Consider the following 12,663-nt stretch of genomic DNA (forward strand, 5'->3'; position numbering starts at 1 on the left):
AATCCTTCTAATACCCTCAACAATTTTTCACTACAAGCATTCCTTTTGGTGAAACAGTCTGATAACTGACGGCTTGTATCAGCCCACTGGAGCTTAGAGATTTCCTTTTTCTCCACATTTGTTTTAGACTTGCAGTATCAATTTGTAATCTTTTTTCACTCACACTCTGCAAAGTGTATGTTATCCCAAAGGAATTGATTGTCAATGTAACACTCTTTTGGGACATTTCCCTCATGTAATATTAATGTTTTAGATAAAAAGAATACCGTGTCAACTGCCTCTACAATGCAAGAGTCTCTGCAGCCAGGGTGCTTTTTACTACTCACCTTAACACTTCCCATTTTCACCCATAAGAAATATGAAACCTGGTGCACTTGAAAACCCATCAACAAGGTTTGTGAGAGGCACGTCACTGAACACAATCAATTTTATATTCTTAGGGTCACCAAAAGATGAAAACTTGAGCACACATTTTTCCATCTTTAACTTTTTAATGTTTTCTTCACCCATAAGATATTCTGGGCCTTGGGATGTTTCATTACAGTACTCCGTTCAAGCACATCAAAACTTGTATCTGGCCTCATCTTTGTGCCCAGCCAGACTTTGCGGCTGCTCTGTCTCATCCTTGGAAGCATCAGCATCTTTTTGTGAAGACCTAGCCCAATTGACTGCAATAGGGCTAACACTTTCTAAATACGATTGTTCATGCAAAGTAACTTCAGGCCTATTCTGTTTTATTTATATTAAAAATATTTAAAGGCCCCATTAGCCTTACTCCTAATCTTAACATCCATCCTCATCTTGGCAATAACTCTAGTTTTGAATCTCACTAGTGTTACCCCACAGGAAGTTGTCAACAGGCATCAAGATGCCTACCAGTTTCCTGCCATGGTACCAGTAAAACATGGAGGGTCTGCCTTCAGTTGGAGACAACCCAACTTTAAAACTGAGCGAGCTGAAAAGTTCCATACTCCAGAAGCATTGTTTAAACCATATATGCACTTATTCAACTTCCAAAGTTTTCCGTCTATTGCTGGTGCCTCCATAGGAGGTTTGAGAAACACTTCCCTCTGGAGGTGACTCCCACTGCAGGAATGAAGCTTTTATATCTATCAGCTTACATTCCCACAAAAACGTCGTCAAAAGGGCCAAAAAAATTTTTAAAATTACCTTCCCTGCTGTGGGCAAGTCCACCCTGATTTCTTTATCTGCTAAGTATTCTTCAAATCCCCAGGCCACTAACTTAGCCTTGGCCTTATAAATGCAATTCAGTAGGACCTTTTCCATGCAGACCCTCCAAAGTGATAATGCTGGATGATCCCTATTCTGAATGCACACCAAACTCCCTCCAACTGTCCAACTCCCTCTGTTTAGCCTCCCACATAGCTTTATCCCCTAACATATCAGCTGTTACAAAAATATCTCAGTCATGGGTACTCCTGCTTCTGCTAGTTTGTTGTAATGATTCAGCATTCTCCATTCTGCGATCCATCTTTGCCTGTTTAAGTCTTATCAGGCTCCCACTGTCAGATCCTCTGGTTAGCCCGTCAGAGGTTAAGTGTGAGCGTTTCCACACCTGCAATTCATCACCCGACCCATGATTGCAACTTGGGCTATGCTTCCTTATTTTCTATTCTTGTACTCCGTTCTCCCAGACCATGACATTCACTGCTTGTCCACCATCATGGACATTCAGCCAATTCTTATATTTTCTAGTAGATTTTCCTACCTGTCCCACTATTGTTGCATCCCTTCAGTTATCCGATCCTTCTAGGCAATACATTACCTGGGAACCCACTTTGGGCAACTGACCTCTGGACAAAATAGCCCATTCCTGTTTGTCACAGTTTGCTTTGCTACTGATAGCTACTCCTGATCCATTATATCTTGTCCCTCTGGCTGTGCCCCACAAAATAAGCATTGCGATGCACATGGTGCTTTATCATCTATCGCATTGTCAGTATTGGCAAATTCATAATTCATTCCAATGACCTGTGAAGAATGGGCTTTTATTGTTTGATTCCCATGTTGAATAATCAGTTTTCCCTTCATGCCCTATAACTTTTCCTGGGCCTTTCCATTCCCTTGGCCCCTCTTTCTTATAATAAATCAGATCACCTGAACTAAATTCTACCTCGGACCGTCTTATGTGGTGTTGCACTGCTCTCCAAATTCTTTGAAACCTCTGCCATGATGAAAGCTTTCCTGCGTGCATGTAAGACATTCAAGTGAGCAGATAAAACAGAGCTAATTGTAGTTCCTTGAAGAGCAGGGAGAGCATCCAATAGCAATGAAGGCAACTTCGGATTTCTTCCGTATGCCAACTGGTACAGGCTATACCCCCCCGAACATTTGTGAAGAATTCTTTGCGTGTACTGCCCACGCCAATTGCATTTGCAATCCAGTTGTTTGGCCAATATCTTATGCAAGATGTTGTCTATCACTGCATGATTCCTTTCACATAAAACATTGCTGAATGGGCTCTCAGCCTCAGTATGCATAACTATGGTATTCAAATATTCACATGTCCCAAAATTCATCATTCGCAAATTCTTCTCCATTATCTGTCAGGAATTTTGTTCGTGTTCCTAATCTGGTACCCATTTCTCCGTGACCTTATCGACAATGGTCTGTTTGTCCTTACTATTTAATACTGTAGCTAGCCTAAATCTAGTTGCCATATCTAGAAACTGTAGCAAAACTTATCCTTGTCCCATATTTTTCAGTCCATTGCCATTAATTCATTAAATTCACTGTCACAACAAGACATGGTATCCTTCGATATTTATCACAAATGTCACATTGAGCCGTGACTTGCTCAATAAAGGCCGTCGTATTCTTTATCAACCACTCCAGCATTCTGCAGTAGACCTTTCAATTTTTGTGATACAGGATGGGCAAATTGTCTCTGCAACTTTTAAATAATCATCTTCTCGTCCACCAAACTTTTATCCCCAGAAGTTAACAAGATTGCCTGAACTCTGACGCAAAATATCTGGCTTCCTTAATGGCAGGCAGTAACGGCCTGGCCAAGTAACACGTAGATTCATAGTTTTCCCAAACAAAATCGCTCCGTCATTCTCCATGTCTTGGTTCACCTGTGCTTTTTCTCAATCGAAGATCTGTTCAACAATAGAGGTATCTCGCTACAGATCACATCAGTACTGATCAAGAGACTGATCCCAGCTATCTTGCACAGGAGGACTACTCTTTTGGAAGACATTAGCATGTTATCATCCCCAAACCTAAAGCAGGCGGAGCTTCCAAACTCCTTAACCTTCTTTTGATCTGCCTCAGGAGACTCCTGGTAGCAGTTAAGCCAATCCAACATACACATACACACACTCACTCTAAAACGGCGCAGTTGAATGAATCAGCCATCAAAATACTCATCACTGGATTCAAACTCCCAGTGACCAACACAATTCCTTCAAGTCATCATCATCATTTTTAGCCTCGGAAATATCTGTTTCATGCGTTACTTCAAAAACATGATCTTTTCACTGCAGGTAATTCACTGCAAAATGATGCTTAGAATCACACTAATTAACCATTTCCCCATGCACTTCTTGGGTTCAAGCACCGAAAGGCACCATCCCAGACCCACTTTTTGACTCTACTCTCAGATTGGCTGAAAGTGCGACCACCTATCAGCAACCCCATATTTGTACTAGAATCTGCGTTTAATATTTTGGTAATCTTGAAATTTGGCTACCATGGAATCCTCCATCCTTTGCTTTACCAGAATTACCTGTATTTGATAGGAAAGTAGCTGGAAATGGCTTTTCCCAAAATTGTTTATAGGGCAGCAACCACTTGGTCTAGGAGAGAGTCTTTCCCATGGAATTGAAACCTCATCAATACCAAAAGTCGAGTGACATGCGAAATGCGTGCACAATTGAGTAACTTAAATGCGAATACAGACTCCAGGATTCCAAGGTTAAACTTTTTCAGACTCATATCATTTATCAAAGTCCATACTATACTCCATGTACTGGCCATCTGTTTTCTTAAATCTATTAATACCATGCTTCATATCCTTCCAACAAATCATCCTTTTTGTAAAACTTATCCAAAAATTGTAATAGCCTTCGGTATCCAAGTCATCCACATCCAATTCTGAAAATACTTTATCCTAATCTTATTTTTTGCTGGTAGTGACAAAGCCAAAGCCATACCTTGCCTCTTTCAGGGTAACAAAGTAATCCATGTCCACATCCTGACTTCATTTTCCCATTACTGGTATGGTTCCATCTCCACAAAAAAGCGGCAGGTAGTCAAAACCTGAGATTTCACAACATCCTTCTGCCATTCTGTGACTGAGGCCAGAGACAAAAAGCTTCCAATGCAGCAACCAATCACCAAAGCCTAATGTTCATCCTCGGCCATGTTAACTCCAATAATTGTATGTCGAGAAAGAATGAATCTGAAGCTAGCCTGTACCTGAAAACAGGTTTATTTCCAAGTCAGCAAAGTAGAGTCACAGTCTCTCCCAGTTCCTCTCAGACACCCAGAGTGCACTTGTTTATATTCTCTTACAACGATTCCCTAATCCTTCCCCGGTTGGGGACTGCTGTGCTTAATTACCAGCTTAAAACATGTATTCTATTGCAGCACGTTAACAATTGGGAATTTTCTTTTACCATTAAAAGGCGCTATATAAATCCAAGTTGTTATTATTCTTCTGGGGAAAATTTTCCCCCCGAAGCGGTTGGGCGGGAGCAGGCACGGGTGTGCACACAGCCAATCACTGCCCGCGATTGGCTGGCGCCATTTTACATGGACTTGGCCCGTCCAGCATGACGCACGCCCAGAAGCACTGAGCACTCCATGCGGTCGGGGTTGCCTTAGTCACATGTGCAAGAAAGAGTGTAGAATCTCCGAGTCACAGAGCTGCTTCAGGGAGATTAATTAAGTTCAAAAAAATTTAATAACGGGAAAAAAAAATTAAGACATGTCCCTGCATGTGAAACTGTCACATGAACTGGGACACATCTATTAATTTTATTAAAAATTTTTAGAAGACTTTAAAAACCTTCATGAGACCTCATCCCGTCCATGGATGAGGTTTCATGATAAATGCGAAGGCCGCCTGGGCTCTTTGCCTGTCCGCCAACCTTAAGGTTGGACGGGCAGCTCAGTTAATTGTTTCAATTGATAGTTAACTGGCCTTAATAGAGCTTTGAAAGTTCAGTGGGCACGCAGCCGACTCAGATGCACGCCCGCTGAACTGAAAATCTGAATGACACAAGCCTGATGTCACCACGGGTCATTTTATGCCTCGGCGATTGGGGCCCCGCCCCCACTCGCCGAGCCAAAGATTCAGCCCTATGTTTTGATTCACGATTCCAAAGTTTCAAGTGAGTGATTAAAGGACTTTTTCACACATGAAGCTAGAAGGAAGCATTTAATGGAATGCAAAACCTTTTTGCTTCAAAATGTTTGAAGATGGGCAATGACAGAAAAGTCATTAATGGCAATTTGATTATAAACAAAGAAAAGGTCAGATCTGTTCACAGATAAAGGTGAGATGCTGTGTTTAGTTCTTATCAGTGAGATACAAGGGATTCAGGCATGAGGCTGATCTCTAGTATTAATGACTAAGTTATAGGGAGAGAAGAGAGAAACTTGGGTTTTTCAGCCTCGAATAGAAGCAACTGACAGGTGATTGTAGCAGTGCATACAGGACTGAAAAAAAGATTCAGACAATTCTTTCAAACTAAACTGTGGGAGTAGGACAAGAGGACAGAGGTTCAAACTACTGAAAGACAAATTTTGGACTCATGTTACAAAGTCCTTCCTCATATAGTGATCAACCCATGGGATCAATTCATGGATAGGGCAGTGAATCTAAAAAACACTGGAATAATTTAGGAAACAGTTGGATGTAGAAATTGGGGACTGTAAGGTCCCTCTCAATGCATGAGTTGAAGATGGGCCAGACAGATTTACTTAGCCATCCAAGAACAAAGGCTTTAACTGTTTTAAGTGTCAGTCATGGCTCAGTTGGTCCGACTCTCACTTCTGAGTCAGAAGGTTCCAAGTCCCACTTCCGGACCTGAGCATAGAAATCTAACCTGACACTCGAGTATTGAAGGAGTGCTGCACTGTCAAAGATGCCACCTTTCAGATGAGACATTAAACCAAGGTCCCATCAACCCCTCAGGTGGACATAAAAGATCCCATGGCATTATTTCAAAGAAGAGCTGGGGAGTTATTCCCAGCATCCTGGCCAATATTTAGCCCCTCAATCAACTTCTCAAAAACAAATTATTTGGTCATTTTCACATTGCTGTTGTGGGAGCTTGTTGTGCACAAGTGATTACCACATTCCTTAAGTTATAACAGTTACTACGCTTTGTTGGCTGTAAAGCACTTTGGGATGGTCCTGTGGTCATTAAAAGTGCTACATGAGTGCAAGTTTTTTTATAAGCCATTAAGTATCTCAGGATCTGAACAAAGGAACATAAGCAAAAAATTTATAGCATAAGAGGCAGCCATTTGGCCTATTTGTCTATGCCAGTCAAAAAGAGCTATCTAGCCTAACCCCACTTTCCAACTCTTGCTCCGTAGCCCTATAAGTTACAGCACGTCAAATGCATATCCAGTTATTTTATAAATTTGACCTGGGTTTCTGCCTCTACCACCTTTTCAGCCTGAGTTCCAGACATATGCCACCCTGTGGATGAAAAGATTTTGCCTCCTCTACCCTCTACCACTGATTTCCTGATTACACTAAGTAATTTCCACAGCCTAATTTTATTTTGAAATGTTTAAACATTGAAAGCAATGCCACTGCTTTAAGATGTTTTGGTGAAGTTACTGAGCATCAGAAATTCTTGAGATTAGGAAACATGTTTAATTCCATTAGTGGACTATTTGGAATATGAATTTTACAAATTATGCATACTGTATATGGAAATCCTGATATCTCAGAAGATGGAAACTAATGTACTTTAAATGTTTTTTTTTGCTGTTTTCACTACTTGAGAAGTGGGGGAACTACCCACAGCCAGTTACAGTGTTTGATTCAAAGCACATCTACATCGTAAACCTAACCAAAATTACTTTAATTATGCTAAACAAATCACTTGGAACTGTGCCACCTGTGATGTACGAATGCTTAACATTGATTAAGGAATCAGCGATGAAGTTACAAGTGCACAATCTTAGATTTATTCAAATGATTTGCACCTCCCCACCCCCTGCCCTGTCATTAGATTTACTCAGGTTGAACTTAGTGTGACTGCAGCAGGTTTTTTATCAACAATTACAAAGAAATTATCATGTGACTTCAGGGTTAGGAACTGATCTGAATTTAGTGTAAAGTGGAGAGATTCTCTCAAGAGAATCTCACTCAGCTTTGTTTCAGAGTCAGGACAGGTCCTAACGTTTACAGAAGTTAAAGCAAACCATACCCTGCATTAATTTGATAATTCTATTATCTAAAAAGTAAATTATATTGCTACCCACTACATTATGCAGTATACTATTCATGGTATTCTTAATTAATCACAGCATGAAACTTATACACATTTTAGTGCTATACTGGCAATCATGCTCAAAGGCTTCAACAATAGTTAATGTTAAGAAGTAGAGGAATTCACAGTGGTCTAGCATGTTCTGAGCTTAGTGGATTAACATTGTTGGAAGAGAACAAATTTATCCACACCATGGCACCAGAGAGATGTTCAGTCGACGTTTAAACAGCACTACTCAAAAAACTGTCCACAAACAAGTTTGGGGAAGTAAAATCCATGGCATAAAATTTACCTTCTGAGTTAATTGTTCAGATTTGATATGGACATAGTATAAAATTTTGAAAAACCCATTATGCTTTCTCATGGTAAAGCAGAGTAGCTTTTGGGGTTTTTAAAAATGATCATTTGTGTGCATGTTATATTTCAAATGACAGATTCTGCCAATTAGACATTCTTATCTTTTATGCTCGAATCATAAACATGAAATGTGCAAAATATTACAAAATCACATTACTCTGCAAACACTTAAGTACAAAACACAAAATGTTGGAAAAACTCAGCTGGTCCAACAGCATCTGCGGAGAAAAAGAAAACAGTTAATGTTGAGTCCCGTATGACTCTTCTTCAGGAGGTGCAAATCATTTCAGTTACTGAAATGAGAAAGCCTTTAGCCACCCTGTGGAAGTTTGCTGTTCCAGTAACCAAAGCTGTGGTAAAAACCTTTGGAAATCCATTGTTCAGAGGGTGCTTGTGGCAAAATTGCTGGATTACTTTATAAATTTGGGATCTATTTGGACTGTTGCCTTAAAGTGGGTGTGTAATTGGGAGTCTAGTTCAGTAGAAATTTTGGGAACTGTTATAAACTGTGTAACTGTAATTTTGTGTGTATGTTTAAGTTCTCTTCTTTTGTTAACAAATGTTTTAATTTAATCTTTAAAATCTTTAAAGGTGGTGGTGGCTCATTATTCCTAACTTCAGTGTACAAGCCTTCTTGTTATAAATACAAATTGCAAAATCGTTTGATAGTATGGCCAAATTTCCCTTGTGGATTTGGCCAACCTGACAAATACCACTGCTGTATAACAAAATTGGGGGCTCTTTGGGAATTTAAGACTCTTGACTGGTTTTGAGTTGGTGAATCTTAAGGCTACAAGTACGAGAAGAACATTTAACTTAGGAGTTGGTGTTGAAGGATTTTAAAATAATTTGACTGCAAAAATGGCTTTAACAATAGCTAAGACTTTTCTTGCAGTAGATGTAACAAATAGGTTTACGAAAAGTAACTAAGGTACAGTTAACAAAATGGGCGGATAAGTTGCAGTTAGGATTAACCACAGGGGGAAAGAAAGCAGACTAATTGAAGTAATACCGTAGCACTTGTAGAGGGATGGAGAGGCTCTCTATTTCATTTGAAAAGATAGCTAAGCAAATGAAATGATGACAGAAATCTGCACATTGCTTTTACAGTCTAGACTGGTAAGAAGGGCTCATGAGGTATATGCATTTCTGTCAGAAGCATCATCAGTGGATTATGATGCAGGAAAAAAGGCTATTTTGAGTGCATGCGAGCTGGTTCCTGAGGTGTACAGACAAGAATTTAGGAATATAAGGAAACAGCCTGGTCCGACTTCTATTGAGTCTGAGAGCGCAAAACAAAGTAATTTTGACTGGTGGATATGGGCATTAAAGGCAGAGACAACATATGCAGCTCTCAGAGAAGTAATTCTTTTGGAAGAATTTAAAGATTAAATTCCTGCAGCAGTGAGAAGTCATGCGGAAGAACAGAGGGTTAAAATGATAAGACAAGCAGCAGATATAGCTGATGATTATGAATTAGTTCACAGATCTAAATCTTTTTTACATCACCCTTTTAAATCAGAGAAGGTTAGAAAGTGGGAAGGTGAAAGGAGGGTGGTTAGTCAGGGAAGAGAAGCAGTTGAAGTGTTCAGGAAGTTTCTCCTCAGACCAGAAAGATAGATGCTGAGAGTAGAAGTGAAACTTGAAGACTTAAATGTTTTCACTGTAATAAGGTTGGGCACACAAAGTTAATGTGTTGAAGGTTACAGGGATAACCTACTGCAGTAGTTGGAATGCAGTAAAATTCTGGAAATAAGAGTACTTGTGGGTTCTGAGATCCAGGGCAAGAAAAAGCAATGGTTTGTGTACAGGTGGAGCAAGAAGAATCAGTGCTATACAAAGAAGTAGGAATATGTTCACAATTTACCCAAGGGAGTTCTGAAGGGCAGGTTACAGAAACATTTAAAGATTGTGTGTGTGAAAGGAAAGTCTTCCAAAGGTGTACAGGGTGGAGCAGGCAAAGATGTTAAAGTTTTAATGGACACGGGGCCAGTCAGACCTTAATGTTATGGAATAGTGTTATTTGTTGTCCAGAGGGAGTATTGCAGGAAAGTGTGGTAATAAGTGGAATTTATGGAGATGCTAAACCTATTCCATTGTGGAAAGTAAATTTAAAAAGTAAGTTGAAAACAGGCGAGATTGTTGGAGTAATGGAAAAATTGCACATTGCAGGGGTTCAATTTACCTCAGGTAATGATATAGATGTTGGTGATGCCTACTGTAGTTGAGCAGCCTGTGATAACACATTCAACAGAGATATTGCAGAAAGAACATCCTGGATTGTTTCCAGTTTGTGTAGTAATGAGATCAAAAACTCAATGGTTGAAACACGAGGAGGAAACTAAAAGGCAGGGGAAAGATGCTGACATCCAATTAGCTGGATCTGTCTTTGAAAAGATTGTGCAGGAAGAAGGTTGAATAAAATAAGTGTTTAGTTCAGTGAAATTGGTAGAGTTACAACAGAAGGATTCAGGAATAAAAGAGTTATATCAGACAGATTATTTGGATACTGAGGCAGAATGTATTCCAGATTGTTACTGCTTTAAAGGTAATGTGTTAATGAGGAAACGGAGGCTATTTCCTATTCCAGAAGAAGAAAAATAGGCAGTAGTACATCAAATAATTATACCATCTGGATATAGAAATGAAATATTGAGAGTAGCTCATGAAATTCCAATAGCTGGACATTTAGGAATCAGGAAAACTCAGGCAAAAATACAAAAACATTCAACTGACCTGGACTGCATAAAAATGTAGTCAAATTCTGTAGAACATATCACACATCAGGTGACAGGAAAACCTCAAGCAGTAATTAAACCTGCACCTTTAATTCTGATTCAAGCATCTGAGGAACCTTTTGCTATGGTCCTGATATTTGTGTAGGGCCGCTCCCTAAGACCAATAGTGGAAATCAGTACTTGCTGACAATCACAGAAGGGTCTACAAGATTTTTGAAAGTGATATCTTTACAAAATATTACAACAAAGAGATTTGTAGAGGAGTTGACAACATTTATTTTTACAAGAAATGGGTTACCAAAATATATATCGGATCAGGGTTCAAATTTCATGTCACAGCTGTTTAAGGAAGTAATGAACAACTTGGGGATAAAGCAGCTTAAATTGTCAGCTTATCATCCTGAATCACAAGCTGCTTTAGAGAGAGATGGCATCAAATTTTAAAAACTATGATGAGAGCTTGCAGTCAAGACTATCCACAGGACTGGGATCAGGGGATTCCATTCTTGTTATTTGCTATCAGGGATGCTCCTAATGAGTCAACAGAACTTAGTCCTTTTTAATTAGTCTATGGTCATGAAATAAGGGGGCCATTTGAGCTAATTCAGGAGAAACTAGTGAGTCAGAGTTCAGAAACTACTCTCCCGGATTGTGTGACAAAATTCAGAGAAAGATTGAACACTGCATGCGAGTTAGCAAAGGAACATTTAAAGCTATCAAGGTGAAGATGACAAATGCAAATAAGAGGGAAAAAGCATTAGTTTTGTTACCAGTGTCAAGTGAACAATTAAAGGCAAGGTTTAGTGGGCCTTGCAGGATTGAAAAAAAGTGAAGTAAACTATTTAATAAATACTTCAGATTAGAAGAAAGAAACAGAGGGTGAGTCACATAAATATGCTTAAAAAGTACTTTAACAGGGAGGATAACCAAAAGGAGGTACACAGGTAGTGGTAGATAAAGAGGTAGAAATGAAGGATTCTGAAATTGATTTTCCTCTAATCAAATTGGATAATGAGGAGTTACTTAAAAATTTTAATCTAACATTGAGTTACCTTCCAGACAAGTGTCAAAGTCACGTGGAAAAGCTCTTGCAGTCTTGCAAAGCTATTTGTGGAAAGAAGCTGGGGAAAACAAATTTAGCTACACGACGTAGTTGTGGGAGATTCAATTTCAATAAGACAACATCCTTTTCGATTAAATCCAGTAAAATTAGCTCAACTACAAAAAGAAATCGAACTCACCCAATGACATTATAGAGACTAGTTGCAGTGACTGGAATTCATCTATTGTGATGGTGCCAAAACCAGATGGAACGCAAAGACTGTGTGGGGTTTATTGAAAAGTAAATGCAATGACAAAAGCGGATTCATATCCTGTTCCATGGTTGGAAGATTGTATTGAGAAAGTGGCACAATCAGAATTTATCATAAAGATTGACTTGCTGTGAGGATATTGGCAAATACCATTATCAGAGAGAGCAAGAGATAATCAGCTTTTGTAATGCCAGATGGACTATCAGTTTAAAGTTATGCCATTTGGTATGAAGAATGCACCAGCAACATTTCAAAGACTGACATACAAAGTAATTGCAGGACTGAGCAATTGTGCTGTTTGTATTGACGATTTGCTGGTTTTCAATCAAACATGAGGGGAGCATTTACAACATCTGAAAGAACTGTTTGCTCAACTGCAAGAAGCTAATTTGGTGGTGAACTTGGCTAAGAATAATTTGCAAAAGAGCAAATATTACATATCTAGACCATACCGTTGGACATGGTCAGGTGCCTCCCAGAGATGTGAAAGTAAAAGCCATCGTGAATTTCCAAGGGCCTACAACAAAACAGGAAGTTCTGAAATTTCTGGGCATGAGTGGATTTTACTAGAAGTTTGTACCAAGCTTTAGCTTGGTGTTGCTTCATTGACTGAATAATAAAAAGGAACAAGAAGTTTGACAGGAGTGTCAAAACGTATTTAACAGTTTAAAAACTGATGTGACTACTACACCAGTTTTGGTAGCACCTAATTATGCCAAGCATTTTAAGTTGGCAATTGATGCAAGTGATTTGGGTATTGGTGCTGTGTTGTTA

The 12,663-nt window shown here is 39.3% G+C and overlaps 1 protein-coding gene across 8 annotated transcripts in view; it reads right to left on the reverse strand.

Moving 5' to 3' along the window:
• LOC121292617 (60 kDa lysophospholipase-like) overlaps positions 1-12,663 on the reverse strand; it is a 124,085-nt gene that overhangs the window by 72,454 nt on the left and 38,968 nt on the right. The window lies entirely within an intron of this gene.

Source organism: Carcharodon carcharias, chromosome 20, assembly GCF_017639515.1.
Source record: "Carcharodon carcharias isolate sCarCar2 chromosome 20, sCarCar2.pri, whole genome shotgun sequence".
Classification (NCBI taxonomy): domain Eukaryota; kingdom Metazoa; phylum Chordata; class Chondrichthyes; order Lamniformes; family Lamnidae; genus Carcharodon; species Carcharodon carcharias.